At 35.2% G+C, this 18,551-nt stretch overlaps 1 protein-coding gene and 1 long non-coding RNA gene across 2 annotated transcripts in view; both read right to left on the reverse strand.

Annotated features, from left to right (window-relative positions):
* Nucleotides 1-18,551, reverse strand: part of kaznb (kazrin, periplakin interacting protein b) — a 162,564-nt gene that overhangs the window by 40,794 nt on the left and 103,219 nt on the right.
* On the reverse strand, nt 9,565-17,542 carry LOC147841804 (uncharacterized). Its single transcript, XR_015502652.1, has 2 exons — nt 15,671-17,542; nt 9,565-11,280 (listed from the first exon to the last, which is right to left on the reverse strand). It is a non-coding gene; the product is annotated as an uncharacterized LOC147841804 (long non-coding RNA).

An 18,551-nucleotide genomic window follows, 5' to 3' on the forward strand; every position in this document is an offset into this window, starting at 1 on the left:
GTCTCTGGCAGCATTAAGCTCGTCCGTGAGCTGTAGGGTGAACTTGTAGTTTGTACTTTGGGGTGGAAAAGAAGGGCAGAGCTTTGACAGAACCATCTGGCCGCAGGAGCTTGAAGGGTCAAACTCATTATCTGCGTCTATTTGGAGCGTAACCACTGGCACAGACTAGATCAGTGAGCAGCTGAGGTGATGCCAAGCCCCGTTGGTGCCCGTGGCACAACAGTCTCACAGTATACCAGTGGACTATGAACACACATGCAGACGCTGGCAGGTCCACCTGTGTGCCCGCCTGTATATGATGAATTAAACATACACCCGGATGTATTTCAGGGTCAAAACGTGAGGTGCTTAAAAATCAGTGCTAAACTGAATAAACAAAATTTAATTACATTATTGTTTTTTTCTTGGCATATTTTATATACTGTAGCAATAAAATATATATTTATTCATTAGATACACTTAAAAATAATGTTTGTTCAAACTACTTATTTAAAATGAGCTGAAACAACACAATAACTGAGTTTTTTGAATGAGAGGAGTAACTTAATTGCTTTATGTTTAATCCATTCACATTTGTAAAATTAAGTGAAGTTTATTTATAAACTAATTTCGAGCTTATGATTAATCACAGCTGGTCCAGTATTAGCCAATTCATGATTTACCAATTAGACGATTCCTAATTTACTAAGTTCCACACCACAAGCATCTTCATTTTGAAGAATCCCCCCTTCCACCCCAACTCCTCTACTTTTCTTAGATGGGTGGCACGGTGACCCAATGGTTAGCACTGTTGCCTCACAACAAGAATGTCACTGGTTCTAGTCCTTACCAAGCCCGCTGACATTTCTGTGAGTTTACACATTCTCTCCATGCTCACATGGGTTTCCCAAAGGTCCCCTGGTGTCCTCCCACCATCCAAAAACATGCAACTTAAGTTAATTGACTAATCTAAATCAGCAACATAGACATGTTCCTAGTAAATAGTTATCTCTTAAGACCAATCACTATCTGTTCATTAGCCACTACAGCAGGGGAGTTTCGAGATCTACCTGAGCTCAAACTCCCCTCTCACCCTGCAACAGAACAGAGATCTCAAGGATCTTCTGAGCATGCCAAACACTCTTTATAAATCAACCATCAGCAAAGTGTGAACTCTTGAATTGAGTTAACGTACTTCCTTCATGTTGTCCCAACACAAATTGATTGTCTGGAACCCAAAATTTTTTCTACCACTCAGCCCTTCCCTATACCAGAATTGGTGTCCCAAATCTCTTTAGCTTGAAGGCAAAGGGTTAAGCGGAAGGACTAGATAGATGAAAAATATATCTAACTAAAAAATTCCCCAGAATACTTACTCCATCTACAGTGACAGCATGGCTACACACAGAAGTAAGGAGATGCACAAATTAGTATTTTTTTGTCAATATTACAAATTTTTACAACAAACAAACATATGTTTTAATACAGTCATAACGGCATTCATGTTTCACCGTCATGATTTTAAAAAACAAAATGCTAAAACAAACACAGCTAAATTTCCTTATCTCCATACTTATAACTACTGTACAGTAATCCCGCAACACTCTGTCACTCGATGACACTCGAATACCCTGTCAGAAAAGTCCAGTGAATGAGCTTTTTACAGTGTCTGCTATAATGTTAATGTATGTTTTTGTGTGTTTACATTGATGAATATGGCCATGGTGTAAATGCACAGTACCGTTATGATCTTATTTCCACATTTTATCATTATAATAACATGATATATGCCTTCAGTGATTTCCTAAAGATAAATACCAATATATAATACAACTGGAATAACAACAGCAGTTGCGATCGACAATCTCATATGAAGCAAAATATTGCGAACATGTAGGAGGCCGTGTGCAAGTGTTGTAGTGCTGTCCCATTTTTTAGGGGTAAATTTGAAGCCCTTCCCATTCACACTCTGTTTCAACTGTCAAGGGAAAGGGGAAGGGGTACAAAAAATAAAATTTGTAATTGGGCCTTAATGAACATATAACTTTTTGAAAAACAAAGTATTTTACGAGGTGACACATTTTTTATGTGTACAAATTGTATGTTTCTTTTTTAGGTGTATTTTGTATGAATTCATATATAAATTGAAAAAATACAGTATATACTTTTGAAAAACAACATTACCAAGGTGTTAATATGAATGAATTTATAGAACGTGAATTGTATGAATATGTATGATTTTTATAAAAGACAAATTTTTGAGGTGCTGATTTCATAGAAATTCATACAATATGAATTGTGAATTATACAAATGTGCATTAGAGCTGCACTATTAATCGTAAAAAGATTGCAATCTCGATTCGATGCCCTAAACGATCTTAATTCAGCATTTCTACGATTCTGTCAATCATCTCTTCAATTTCAGGAGAGAAGCAATGGTGGCCGAACAAGTCTTTACATTGTTTTATATACGTTGTTCAGCAACATGAACACCACCAAATGGTGTTGAAAGAGTCACATGCTGCATTTATAAGATATAATTCACCCCAAAAATGTAATTTCTGTCTTCATGTAATGATGTATTTGCGACCACAAAATCACAACGTGATGTGAGCTGACCGCCAACTGTTACCACAGAGAGGACGGGCGCGCGCGCCTTTGAATGAAGTCTACTTTAGTGAACAGAACCTGCATAGGCTGTGAATAACAGGTTATAAAAGCTGTAAATAGCATTCAGTTTGTGGCACAGAGTAAAATCAATGATAAAATATCACGTCAGTGACAGATTTTAAGCATAAAATGACAGATTGTAGGCATACGTCTCAAACACAATAATTCAACATCAGAATTATCATCAGCATTAATGACCAGGACAAATCTAAAGTCTGTTCAAGTCCACCATTCCAAGTCTATACAAAATTTAGCATTTTAACCAACAGTACAGCTACACAAACCCAACTGCTGGTTCACCACATGTTTGAGACTAACAATAATAATAGCCTTCTCATATAAACCTTTATTTTATATCTACAGAGTCATGAGAAAATCGTGATCTTTATTTTAGGCAAAAAAAATTGCGATTCTCATTTTAGCCAGATCCGTGCAGCTCTAATGTGCATGTTTTCACAAAAATTATTTTCATGAGGTGATGTTTTGCAATTCGTATGTTGTCAATTTTATGAAGACAGGATCATTTCAGTGCAAATAAACGCACAGAACACTGCCAGTCACATTTTTATATACACTGCCATACCCAAGACAAAAAAAAACAAACATCCACAAGTACAACACTAAAGAACACCGGCAGCTTTAAAACACTTCTTGACAACAAACCAGCAGCAGTGCACTTGTCTAATGTTAGCTGATCTGAAAGAGCAGAGCTGGAAGTGTCCCGAGGCAAGGTTAAAGAAACAACGCTATAACAACGTTCAGTCAATCATTCAGTCAAATCCAATACTACAGACGCACAAGCTGCACTGTCATACCTTCACCATCAAACACTTACACTGAAGGAAGTGTATTTACATAAAACCAAGCATTCAAAAGTACACAGTTAATCAGCTTCTGAGGAAAACTGACTTCATCACACAGCTTGATCACATATATAATTATCTGCACAAGGGTGAATTTGCCATATGTATGCTACGAGACAGTGTAACGTCAAGTAAGCAACTGTACGCGTGATTCACATTCCTGCTGTTTTGCCACTGGCAGCGATTCAAGTGTCTAAATATGATCCATAAGGTGCTGCTCGGGCTGTTGTTAGACTTTGAATGAGGAGTGTAAAGATCAGTCTCACAGTGTTGATTTAGTGGGGTGTGGAGAAGACTCAGGGATTATTACCAGCCACTATAGACGTTCAAACAAGGGCTGATTCGGGATCAGCTTTAATGGTTTTGTGAGTAAACCAATGAGACAGGGCTGTGAAGAGTTTCAAATGTCACACCGGACTGAAACTGGAGATTACGACGAGCTTGGGAAATGACCATGCAATGTCTTCAGGTTTAAAATATAAGACAAATATGTTAATTATGAGAAAAAAAATATAGTATATAATATATATTATTATTATAACATAATAAATATACACAAACAGGCAACATTTATTCTGTTTATACAACATGGTTAATCTTAATATTTAATGTGACATATTATGGGTCTAATTAGGTGAATTTGGTAATACAAAAAATGTGTGTGCGTGTGTATTTATTGAAAAGTTAATCAATGAAGAATAAAAAACAGTCAATGTTTTTCTTTCAATTTTAGCATCTAAATTACTGTTTTTACAACAAATATCACCCAAATACTTAGTCTTCATTGTGACTGATTGTGGATCTTATTTAAGTGAAATAGTAAATGCAAATTATTAAAATATACACGTTAAAAACACATTTTTATCTTCATTTTAGTGTTTATCTGACCATTTGAATAGTTTTAGCAACTTTATGATCATGTCATATGCTCACACAAACAACACATGTGTCACTAACATAATTACAGCTGATTACTGGGTAAAAGCTACACGTCACACATGGCAAATCATAGTATTACTCATGATAGCATGAAATTAAAGACAACTACATGCTTTGTATGTGCTTGACTCATCAAATAGTCCAAAAGTTGGTCATCCATCACAGTACTAAAGGTTAAAATAACAGTATGGGACATGCGTCATTGTTTTTAAAACTTTTTTAAATTCATGTACTCTGACAGTAAAGCCATGGTCACACTGACCATAATTTTGCTGGTGAAACTGAGAAGCTTCAATAGAAATCTGAGCAAATGGGGTTGCCAGGTCTGAGTAACAAAACCTGCCCATCGGCTATTCAAAAATAACCCATAAGTAGTCCAGTCACGTTTAGGAAGCAGGTCCCTCTGGGTTTAGTGGTCCTATTTAACTGAAATTGGTTGAACCCAAAGTAAAAAACAAACATGGCTAAAGTGAAAAAGTAGTTCAGATCCGCAGAATAACCATGGACTTGGCAACACTGATGATTTGACAAGTGCAGTGAGGGCATTAATGGATATCAGTTACTGTACTTTAAACAAATACAAAGATGTTTTTCTCCATCATAACTTTGATGAAAAAGTGCAGAAACCACTAATTCATGTAATCATAAACTTACAAACTTGATAACAAAAAGGTACAAGTTAAAACAGCAACATTATAACTATTATATAAATTTAAAATATAACCTTTTTACTAATATGCATTGTGTATATTATCATTTAGAACATTTAAATGAACAAATACTATCATATTTTGCTAAAAAAGCTGAATTTGAATGCGGTTTGTATCGGACAATAAAACAATATAGTGACAACGGTGCTGCTATTATACTGTAACTATTATTTAACTGTAAATTATTGAAGTTGGATTAGACAACTTAGGCTTTATTGGGAATTTATGAATATTTTGTGTTATGTACTAACATATACTTTGAACTGTTAAAATATTTTTCAATTTATGCATTACACTGTACAAAATACTGGATTCCACGCAATTACTTTATGTTGTCCCGACACAAATCAATTAAGCTAATTTAATCATTTTTACAAATTTAAGTGGATTGAACATAAAACAATTAAGTTGTCCAAAAAAAAAAAAACACAAAATAATCGTGTTGATCCAACTCATTTTAAAAAAGTAGTTTGACCAAGCGGCAAAAGTCATTTTTCGACTATATTTTTATTATATTAAATTTTATATGTATTAATTAAAACAAAAAGCTATCTTTTAGTGTCATTCAACATTATTTTGTAGGTCTATTATTAAATTATTGGTGGCTAAATTATTGGTTAAGGGACCAAAAGTATCAATTTGACACAAGCATTGTACACAGAAAAAAAATGACACTTGCTATTTGTTCAAACTACTTATTGAAAACTGAAACAACACACATCTTAAGTTTTTTTTTAAACTCTATAAGTGACAAAATCTAAAATGCCGTCTTTGTATTTCATTTAGTTAATTATATTTCAGACTACTAGACTTCATCAAATATCAACTGAATATAGTAAAGTGAGACTTTAAACCTTCTCAAAATCATATCATCCTTTCAAGTCACAGTTTCTTTCTCACACAGCAGTTTCAAAACACCCAGATCCGCAATCTCTAATATACAGTAGGTCCCCCAGTTCACTACAAGTGTCCCCCACACATGTGACAATCCACTGCGCAATGCTAACACAAACAGATGTCCATGGCCTGGTCAGCTGGTTAAATGTGATTCAGCGTTGGACTGTGGCTCTAGTGTCTGTCTTCAACTCTCATCCACACACAAACACTCACCTGGTCTGCCCTCTTCCCTTTCAGATCTCATGCTCTTAACAGCGCCGGCTCCGGCTGACTTCACTGTCCTTTTCTCATAGCAGGAATACTCAAATAAACTTGCCTCACACACACCTCTACGTTCACTCCTCCCTGACAGGTTACTAGGGCGGAGCTGGCGAGGGAGTATAAACTAGTTTGAGCTGCCGTCCTCTCTCTGAGCCTGTTCTGGGAGATTCTCTTGGGCGTTTTCTGATCTTCCCCACCCCCTCTACACCTCTTCTACCTGTTCTCGCTCTCCGCTACACACTCACACACATGTTTGGTTTACTATCCTTTTGGGGACTTCTCTTAGATATCATGATTTCAATACTAAGCAAACTATATATACTATTCACTAAAATCAACAGACACAGGGAACATAATGGATTTTTACATTTTCAAAATACACACACACACACACACACTTTCAGGCCTTAAGCAGAGAGTGCAGAGAGTTCAAACAGGAAGTGACATTGTTTTTTTGAGCAGGTATATTCATTGGCTAGTGGAAGGAGACAAACAGCTGCTCTGATCAGGTGAGGGGCAGGTGTGTGTGTGTGTGTGTGTGTATAATCTGAGGCCCTGCAGCTCCATCTAACGGTGGAAACAAGACACACTGTACTGGAATGTTAAGTGGAGTTCACTGAAATATTGTTCTGTCACTTTATTCAGTTTTTCTCTTTTTCCTTTACAGTATTTTGATTGGACAGTAGATGAACGCAAGGTTATTATAGTTAAGCCTTTTGAAATGAGTTGTTAATTCAGTATTAATTGTAAATTAGTTGTGCATTTCAGGTTAGTTTAGTTTGTTTCATTAACAGTTTTTTTCCTTTTAGCTATAAAGTTTTTATTATTATTTTTTATTTTTATTATTTTTATATTTTATTTTATTATTAGTATTATTAGCACCGCTGTATCTAGCGACTAGACTTTTTGTCTGAACTATCCCTTTACCAAATGATTGTTACCAAATTTTCCTTTTTTTTTTTTAAACCAAACTTTGCCTTTAAGATGAGTCATCACCTGCCTTCCCAAACCTCTTTCTAGAACTATAAAAGTCCACTTCAGCCCACCATCCTTCTCCCTCCACATCCCATAATGCAGGCATGCAGGAATCGGTGAGACGTATTGTCAGATAAAGGGCTGGATGAGTGTCCTCTTCCTCACAGAGCTAATGGAGCCACGGGTAGATTGGGGCCCTCTTTCTGTCTCAGCCGAACAGGACGACTCGAGGGCTCTGAGGGTCACAACACTGACTCATCTCTCCTTTTATCACTCGCTCTTAAAGACCACTATGCTGGTGCTGAGTTCAGACTGCCTGCTGCTTAAAGGTTCATGAAAAAAAATGACTCAAAGTGATACTCTGAAGCATTGTGTAATGAATGAGTGACTGTCTTGAAGATGAGACACTGCAAGTTTGTTTAATGTATTGTCGGTTTTTGAATTTTCAATAGGGTATATGCAGAAGGACTTTTAATTTTCAATAGCTAAGTTCAAGAAATTCCATTGAACTGTATGGCATTACAAAATCCCTGCATTTAAGGTCTGTTATCTTTAAAAATCAATGATCTTCACTGCTTGATTGATATAAAGTTGGCTTCGTAATGTACAAGAAGCACTGCTTTAAAATCCATTGTTCTGCGTCATGTCTTTAAAATATGAACATTTATTTTACCACAGTATTTTCAGTGGAGTTTCTGCTCTTGTCTGCTGCTACAGACGGGGCTTACATTTCAACATTTTACGCTTTAACAACTAAACGAATGCTTAAATCTATTTGACGAATTATATTTTAATTACATTACAACATCGAAGCTGTAAAAGGAACCATATGACATTGAAAACAGTCACATTAACCTTTTATCGGAAGTTTATAGGTAGAGGAAAAACACTAGCTGCTCATATACCCTATAGTCTAATGTAAAGAAAACATCCCAAATTCCCTTTTACATGTACTAATTTAGCAGATGCTTTAATTTAAAGCATCTTAGAAGTGAGAATAAATAAAGCACTTTAAATTATCAGAGCGTAGCAGTATATACTGTAAATACAAGTATAATTAATTTTTAAGGTCCTACAGGTGATTTGTCAAGCCCACTCACCTGTGTGAAGCACACTAAGGGCCCTATCATACAGCCAGCGCAATAAGGCGCAAGATGTGTTTGACGCGATTTGTTGCTATTTTCAGTAGAGCGCAACCCTAATTTTTATTTTTTTCTGCGACATTGTGTAAATAGGAAATTAATTTGTGCCACTGTGTGGACTCATGGATGTACTGGGCTAAAAAGGAATTGTGTTAAGGTCCATTGTTGGCACGCTGCTATTTTGAGGAACTGAAATAGACTGTGCCATTGACCAACTAAAAGCCTGTCTAAAGTTCAGTGCAGAGTGCATTAGTTATGCACCTATGCGCTTACACATCGCTTAATACATACAGCAATACACAGATATCTTTACATATGAAAATTATTTTCTACATAAATATAAAAACCACTGCCTCCATGCCTTCTTCGTTTATTTATGACATCCATTCATTACATTTGTATAATGTTATTATTATTATTATTATTATCATTATTATTTATATGCATATTTATATTTGTTTTAATGAAAACAAGCTTAGATTTGTTGACCTGTTGAATAAGAATAAGACATGTGTTTGGATATAACTCAGTTTTTTGCCACACTTCGTTGTTATTGTTCCTTTATTCATTTGCTGAAAATTAGAACTAAAGTTAAAAAAAGATTTAAAACAAATCTTTGCGATTAACAAACTAAATTAAATATGTCTTTATTATTAAATTAAATATGTCTAAATTAATGGATGTCTTTGGTGGAGTGCACACAACACTGTTTACTTATCCAAGGAAGTAAAGGAGTAAAGTAAAGAGTAAAAGTAAAGTAAAGAGAATATAAAGAGGCTGATGGTAGGAGGCTCGTTCTTTTTTTCCTTACTGCAGATGTTGTTGACTGTTGTCTCGCTATTGTAGCCTTCCATTTTTCCACTTGCAAGTCCGCCATGTAAATAGCAAATGCACCATGGCACAGTACAACTAACTCTAAAAGGGAATGTGAGATGATTGGTTTAATGCACTTCATGCTCAAAACTCATCAATACCTTATTAAGAGAATAAGCACAACCTGTTTAGACCATGTGCCAGAAAGCAATGCATATTTTTCTTTCCTTAAAATAGAAAAGGTAGATTTGGACATGCCGCTAATGTTTTTTTGCGCCTAAATCATTAAAATAGAGCCCTAAGAATAGAGCCCACAGCTCTTCATTGTTTGAACTCCCAGCAGTGAAAGTTAAACCCCACTGAACTAAACTGAACTGAACTTAAACTCTGAAAACTGAACTGACAGTTTCTATGTGAAGCTGCTTTGACACAATTTACATTGTAAAAGTGCTATAAAACAGATGAATTGAATTTAATTGAACAATAAATAAACTGTAAATTAAAGAATGCCTCATTTGCATATTTAAACATAGCATTTAGCATTTTTTGTTGTTGCAATTCTTAATATAGTTAATCAACTAAGGGAAGTATCTTAATATAACTATTAGTTTTTACCCCATTCACCTGCTGTGTCTTGCCTTAATATCTGCTTGAGACCTCTGGCATGTGGATTAAATGGACATTCGTCCACACGCGGAGTGTATTTTTCGACTTGTTGTGCTGCACAAGTGAGCACACGAGGCTGAAAATAATGAATTTAGTACATTAAAGCAGCTCTAATATGGCTGCCTGCTTCCTTTTATTTCTCGACTGCATAGATACAGTTGCCTGGCAGAGCGAGCGTTATCTTTCAAAACAATTTAAGGCTCGGCTGGGAGTAATGAAGTACTGACAGCAAGCACAACATCAATAATGCTTTTCACACAGGGTGAAACGAACAACACATGGGAATAGAAGAGAAACAGGAAAAAAGATAATAAAATCAGCAGAGAAAGAGAAAGAACAAGACCGAATAAAACAGTCCATGCTAAAAAAAATGACGACAGTGCCAGGGTATATTGAGGGTGTCAAAAAAATATCATGATACTGATGAAGCATTACTGTCAAATAACACATACAAAAACTGTTCAACTGATTGAAAGCAGGTAACATTATCTGCCAGTTGTCTGAAAATGATGGAAAGTAATGGTTGATTAATCATTCTGGTTGAGCAAAGGAATTTTTACAATATTTCTTTTAATATTGTTTCTTTTGGAGAAAGTCTTATTTCTTTTATTTCATCTAGAATCAAAAGCAATTTTCAATATAAAAAAAATCATTTTAAGGTCAATATTATTAGCTCTCTTAAGCAATATATTTTTTTTTCTGATTGTCTAGAGAACAAACAATGATTTACCCTAACTTGCCTAGAGTTAAGTCTTTAAATTGCACTTTAAACTGAATACTAGCATCTTGAAAAATATCTAGTTAAAATATTATGTATAATCATCAGGGCAAAGATAAAAGAAGTCATTATTAGAAATGAGTAATTAACATCATTTAGTTTAGAAATGGGTTCTACTTCTATCTAAAAATATTCTTTCCATAAAACAGAAATTAGGGAAAATTATAATTAAGGGGGTAATAATTCTGACTTCTGACAAGCAACACAGCATTATTATGTCCAAAAACTGTTTATACCAAAGTTTGTTCAAATAAAATAGAAAAATAAACATAATTGAAATAAATTGAAAAATAAACAAACAAAACATAAACAAAATGGAATTTCACTGTACAAACAGAATTTAAAGAACTGGAATGAACAGACCAGAAAGAAGAACAGAGCAAAGCTAAATAGAAATAAATAAAGCAGATCAGAAATGTAACACATCATGACTGGCTACATGATGGCTCTGAGGTCAACACTGTCAGAAAGAAAACTGTCAGAAACCAAAGTCAAAAGAACAGAACATAACAAGAGAAAATAAACAAAATTACACAAGTTCACAAGTCAGTGGACTCTCTGTAGGGGGTTGCGGCCGGAAGGGCACCCTTTACATAAAACATATTCCAAAGTAATTGGTGGTTCAGTACGCTGTGGCACCTTTGATAAATCAGGGATTAAGCCAAAATAAAGCGAAATAAAATAGAATAGAAATAACTAAAATTACAAGACTAAGCAGATTAGAAGAGAACTAAAAAACTATAAATGGAATATAGCAGAAATGAAATGACTGTAATCTAATAAAAATTAAGTAGTATACTATAGAACAGAAATGAGGACAAATGAAAATTCACAGAACTTAAATAAACATAGAAAAAAACAAAAATGAAGAGCTTAACAGAAATGAATAAACTCTTATCTGTGTTTTTTGTAAAAAAAAAAAAAGAAAGAAGAAAAGAAAAAATGATTAGAGATGCACAGAACACAATAAAAACAGAAATAAACAAAGAAAGTCATAATAGAAAAGAAGAGAGAAAAACAAAGAATGGAAGCAGCATTAAAATGTAAATTAGTTAACAGAACAAAATATGTCACAGAAAAGGACAAATCAGAATAGATTTGAGCAGAAAAGATCTAAAAAAATCAGTAAACAAAATAAAACAAGAGAAAGAAAAAATCATCAGAACACATCCAAATAAAATAAAAAGAACAGAAAAATTCAGACATGACCAGAGCAAAATGAAATAAAAGGGAACAAAGGAAATAAACACAAATATAGCAGAAATGAAAAGCAAAAAAAATAAATAAAAAGTCTTGCAGCAGAAATGACCATGGCAAGACAGAACAATATATATATATATATACATGTTTATTTGAAGAAACTAGTATTCAGCTTGTGCCCGGTCAGTATTTGGATGAGCGATCACATGGGAAAACTAGGTTGCTGCCAGAAGTGTTGTTAGTGGGACCAGCAGAGTGCTCAACCTGCAGTCTATGTGGGTCGTAACGGCCCAGTTCATTGATGGGGACTCAATACTGTTCAATGAACACCATCTTTTGGATGAGATGGTTGGATTGTTGGGTAGTGGTTTGCCCACTGGCCTCTGTCCATCATAGCCTCCTAACCATCTCCATATCATAGCTCGCTTCAAATTGTATAAAGATTGTTTCTTCAGCATAAATTTTAAATAGCATGTTGGCACAAATAGCCTAGTGGTTAGTGCGTCGTCACACTAACGTCGTCACTGCAGCAACCCGAGTTCGATTACCGTCTCGAGGTCCTTTGCTGATCCTTCCCCTATCTCTGCTCCCTACACTTTCCTGTCTCTATATCTCCACTGTCCTATCAATTAAGGTGAAAAACCCCTAAAAAATAATTATAAAAAAATAAATAATAATTTAAAAGCATTGCTTAAGGTCGCTAATAATATGCAGGTGTGCAGAAAAGTGCTACATAAATTTAAGAATTTATTATTATTATTATTATAAAACTATTTTATTGTAGCCAAAATAATACTAATAAGACTTTCTCCAGAAGAAAAATATACACTGTGAAAAATAAAATTTTTCACTTAACATGTTAAAAATTACATTTATGAAATATTTGAAAAATAAAATTCCCAGGGGTCATAATTTTGACTTCAACTGTATATATTAAAGTAAATACTAATGATCATCTTGGATATTTGTCATGCCGTGTTCGTAATCAGCCTGAGTGAAGTCAAATATAATTCCTGGTTCTGGTTAAAATGAAGACCCTCTATCATCCTAAGAGGGTAGTTTGGCTTCTTTGTGATGCTGGCTTTGATAAAGACATAAAGATTATGATTCAGGAGGACAGCACTCCGGAGGAAAGGCAATAGAGAGTAACAGGCGTCATTATGTGCGGAAAATGGGATGGCTAGAATAAGACTTCGAAAATTCTCTTCAATTCCCAGTTTGATCAATACACTTCATAATGACGCCTCCCTGCAGCGGGTGACATTATGCGAATCAGACAAAGCTTTTTTTGTTTTCTTGCAAGATGACTCTCGCAATTTGTAGAAGTGCATTTCTTTAGTTGCAGACACTTTGCTCTTTACAATCACATAAGAGAGCTGAAAATCTACAGGACAATGGCTGTTTTATATGCCTTTCAGAGCTGTGATGAATAACAAGAGTTCTGCATGTTCGCGGCCTACGGGAAATGAGTGCAAAACAACACAGCGTCATGCTTGAGCTTAGAGTATACTCATTTTTTATATGTATTTTAGTGTATGTTGCACAGTCAGATACACAAGCTGCACTTCATTTGAAAAAAAATCATCCTTGACCAGTGTCAGGACTTGTTTTTGAATTGATGCCATTTAGAATTTTCTCTGTCTTTTTACAGTGAAAACATCCATTCATTCATTTTCCTGCGGTTTAGTCTCTATTTCAGAAGTCACCACAGCGGTATGAACCGACAACTTTTCCAGCATAAGTTTTAACAGCTGATGCATAAGATGCATAAGTCTCTATTGCCTTTTTTATTCCAGCATAAGTTTTAACAGCTTTTAGTTTATTCAATTAATCTATAGTGCATGTGTTTGGACTATGGTGGAAACCAAAGCACCTGGAGGAAACCCACACAAACACTGCGAGAACATTCAAACTCCACACAGAAATGCCAACTGGCTCAGCCGGGACAAAATCCTTCTTGCTGTGAGGTGACAGTGCTAACCACTGAGTCACCATGCCACCCCCTACAGTAAAAACATACACTTTTTATTTCTATTTAGATTTCAATAAACTGAAATAGAGATAGTCATTCTTCATTCTCATCATATCACACAGTATGGGCCATAAAAACTAGATATACCAAAAACAAAATGATAAAAGATCAAAACATCCCAGTGATGTCATAAAAACCGTGAAAATTACAAATTGATTTGACATTGAAGCCATTTTGACCACCAAAATAATGACACAAAAATTATTATAATATCATTTTTTTTTTCTGAAAGCTTCTAAATTCTAAATTTACACAGGATTTTGTAACTCTGCAATACAGTGTTTTCTCTAGGATTTTTTCCAGCTGTGGTGGCAGGCCTTTGACACAGATCAACCAGCTACTGTACCTATGGCGTTATCTTAATAGCAAATGTCATAAGTGCAATATTACATGTCGAGACCGCATTTATGTAATACAAGCATGCAAATCTCGCTTGCGAGCCAATTTCCACTATTCATGCACAAAACATCTTGCACGCCCTCAAATATACACTGCTCAAGTGCAGATTTTCTTGTGCGCTCTCAAAAAAACGCTGCTGAAGTGCGATTTAGTGCGTTTATGTAACAAGTATGTCTCCAACATTTATTACATTTGCTAGTTATGTTTATGTATGTCTCCAATAGTCGTACAGAGCAGCATTAATGCATCCTGAAGAAAAGTGAAACGGCCATAAACTCCAGCAAGATAAAGTGATTGTGAGCAGAGCCCTAGACCTTTATCTATAAAGTATAAATATGGAAACTGTGTTCATCTTAGCTGAAAGCTACATCATGTTTACTAGCCTTACGCATCAGGCAGCCATGTCAGTCAGTCAGTCAGCATGTCACCTTAAAGGGTTAAACAAGTAACACACAGCACTACTACGGTTACAGAAAAGTTTGCGGTTATAATTCACTTACCTTTTCATCCCTTTTGGTGTGATTATAACTCGCTATTAAAAAAAACAACAACGACTGAACGTTTTGAATGAGAAGTTGGGATGAATTCTGGTGTGGTGCCCCGCCATGGAAGAATGAATGCAGCGGAAACCATGCAATGCATGTCAAATTAATAGCAAATGAGCTCTAAGCACAATGATAAACTTCCGGTGAAGCTTACTTTGAATATTTTCAATTTCATAAGGTTCCTTTCACAGCATCAATGTTGTAATGTCATTAAAATACATTAAGTTAAACAGACTTAAGCACTAATTTAGATGTTCAAGTGTTAAACGGGATGAAAGACTGTGTAACCGCTAGCGCTGTCAGTGGAAGCAGGCTAGTGCACAAACTCCACTGAAAAAACTGGGGTAAAATAAACTGTCATATTTTAAAGACATGGCGAGGGGAAACAAAATTTAATGCAATTGATTTTGTATTGTTTGGCACCAATGTTAGATGTCAATTTGATGTCCTTTTGACGTTAAAGTGCACTTTAAGGTATTTCTGCTGTATTTAAGGGTAACCCTGGAAACTGATGTATAACTGCTGTTCCAAAACCACCATCTACTCTCATGTCAGCCAAGACATGAAAATGATATCCAGTTTAGCACGTTTATAATTAGGATGAATTAGAATTAGGATTACAGTAAGTATGATGTATATTATTTGTTAATATTCATTCATTCATTAAATTCATTCATTCATTTTCCTTCGTCTCAGTCTTTGATTTATCAGGGGTCACCCCAGCGGATTGAACCGTCAACTATTCCAGTATCTGTTTTACGCAGCGGATGCCCTTTCGGCCGCAACCCAGCACTGGAAAACATCCATACACTCACATTCACACATGCACTCACACAGTATGGCCCATATAATTCATCCAATTCACATAACAATTCACATAGTGCACACCTTGGACTGTGGGGAAAACCGGAGCAGCCGGTGGAAACCCACACAAACACAGGGAGAACATGCAAACTCATTCATTAATTTTCTTTTCGGCTTAGTCCGTATAATTAGTTTTAATCTGGGGTCGCCACAGCGAAATGAACCGCCAACTTATCCAGTAGATGTCCTTCCAGCTGCATCCCATCATTGGGAAATATGCATACACTCTCATTCACACACATACACTACAGATCATTTAGCTTACCCAATTCACCTATACCACATGTCTTTGGACTGTGAGAAAAACTGGAGCACCCGGAGGAAACCCACGTGATCACGGGGAGAACATGCAAACTCCACACATGTATACCAACTCACCCAGCCGGGACTCAGACCTGTAACCTTCTTGCTTTGAGGTGACAGTGCTAACCACTGAGCCACTGTGCTACCCTGTTAATTTTGTTAATGTTTAAACATACATTTTTAAGAAAGTATAATCTTTCTGGCTGGAATAGCCTTTAAATAAAAGCAAATGACAACATAAATTAGATCACTACTTGATGTACACCCACAGAAAAATACATTAAAAAACATAAAGAATTTCAATATACTACCGACCCCACAACTATCAATCCATGATGTTGTCAAAACACAACCACATTTTTTCTCAGTCGCCACATTGTACTGTAAACCAGTTATGCTGGAAAAACAAAAGTTTGGCCCTCAGATTAAATTTCATAACAGTTGTGTATTTTTGTTAGCTGGGTGAGAACAAATTTACATTTCCACTCAGAGTGGCCTCCACTCGTTCTGCCATGCTCCTTGTCTATTTTCGGGTTGTTTACAGACTATACAAGCTTTTTTACTCAGAAAACAGGCAGTGTTGATAAATTGCACCAGTTGAGGAGATGTTGTGTGAGAGTATGTATGCTTAGAGTGGGTTACATGTTGACTGACTAAAGAGACATGAGTTGCTGAAACAACGATGCACAAAAAAATTTAGCAATTAACTAAATGCACATAAGCAACTTTGAAGTGGCCGTTTGTATGTAAACGTCAATGATGTCACATAATACCTAAAATCTCCTCAAAATCTCACAGTGTTTGCTTGATCTGAATAAAATTTAGCAATCCCAAAATTCAGTAAGAGATTGGGTTTTACATGTAAAATGTTGCTACAATTTTTGTTAGTATGACTACACCTTCTTAGTGGACTTATGAGCCAAAGTATACTATTGTTTTATGCATATTAGTTTGGTTTTTATGAATATTAGTTGAATCGAGTTAAATACAGTTTATACTGTAGTAGGCTGATAAATACAACTTTTTAGTGTGAATTTTCAGAGCCTGATTACAAAAACAACAGGTAAACAAAACAGATTGTTTTTCAAAAATAATAAAAAAATTCAGCAATTTTGATGTCTTTTTCCCCACAGTGAAATCTCATTTACTACCAACTAGGATGGGATGGTAGGATGGTATATATCAATATGGCGGGATATTTTGTCATTAATTTAAACATGTATATGTATATAAGTGGGTGTGGCTAACTCAATTGCAGTGTGACTGAGCAAGAAGCTGTTTGTGAGACTGATCAAGTAAGATTAAGTTAGCAATCTGAGTTGAACTTTTACCTGTGATTAAGATTACCTGGGTTTTGTATTATCGTCTTGAAACAGTGAATGTGTACTCTTTTGTGCATCCCTACTATATTTAACTAGGTCCAAATAAAAGAAAAAATGGGAATACATTAATTTCTAAGTTTTTTTATTTTATTTATTATAATCCTTTTGTTGATTTATCTATTTAAATGAGTATATTGCCTAATACATACCTACCATGAAATAAAATTACTCATAAAATGAAATAAAAAAAAATTAAAAATAAAAATATTTTGGTAATACCACTCACCCCTACTGCCAACATAAACCTTTCCCCCCCAAGCATAAACTCTTGAAATGTTTAATGTGGAAGACCTCCAAAACCCACCTCATGATCAAACAGCAGAAATAATCTACTTATCAGCGTTAATACAGTAACCTATTTTTCCTTTCAGGACAATTTCTACAATATATCGACAAAAACCCATATGGCTGCTCAATATGTCATGCCCATGCTTCTTGAAAGTACATGAATTTCAGACATATGGGTTCAAGGCCTGGAAAGTACTTAAAAACAAACATAGTTACTTGAAAGTACTTTAAACTTGAATTAAATTTGAAATAAATGTGTTTATGGTTTTATTTCCAGAATTGTGCCCTAAACTGAGAAATTCTTAAATGAAAAATTGTAAAATTGGCAGTATTGAATTCAACAAATTTTATTAAAGTTCTTTACGCATGACTGTTTAAAACGGTAAGTTTTAAAGATTAGTTTGACATTTTTAACATAAGTATTAGGTGTAAATGAAATGTTTGGTGCAGTATGGACTATCATGGCACCACATGCTTGATGTAATGAGTCAGGCACAACAGAGGTGAGGATCCATGTTCAGCTTTATTAAACAGATTGTCAGGCAGGCAATGGTCAAAACAGGAACAATCAGAAGCATGCAGAAAATCCAAAACGTAGTCAGAAAAACAGGAAACGTGCAGGACAGGTGGCAAAACAACAAAAAACAATAAACAAGGCAAGAATCAAAAACACAGCAAGGCAAAACAAGGACTCAGCAAACAAAACTTACAAAACTCAGCAAAGAGTGTGAAAATGAGAGGTGTTTTTATCTTTTAGGTAACCATTGAGTATGAGTTTCAGCTGTGTGTGCGAGTGAGTGTCCGGATTACTGTCAGCTGTAGCCAATGTTGATTGGCACAAAGCA

Source organism: Danio rerio, chromosome 11, assembly GCF_052040795.2.
Source record: "Danio rerio strain M-AB ecotype USA chromosome 11, GRCz13ab, whole genome shotgun sequence".
NCBI lineage: Eukaryota > Metazoa > Chordata > Actinopteri > Cypriniformes > Danionidae > Danio > Danio rerio.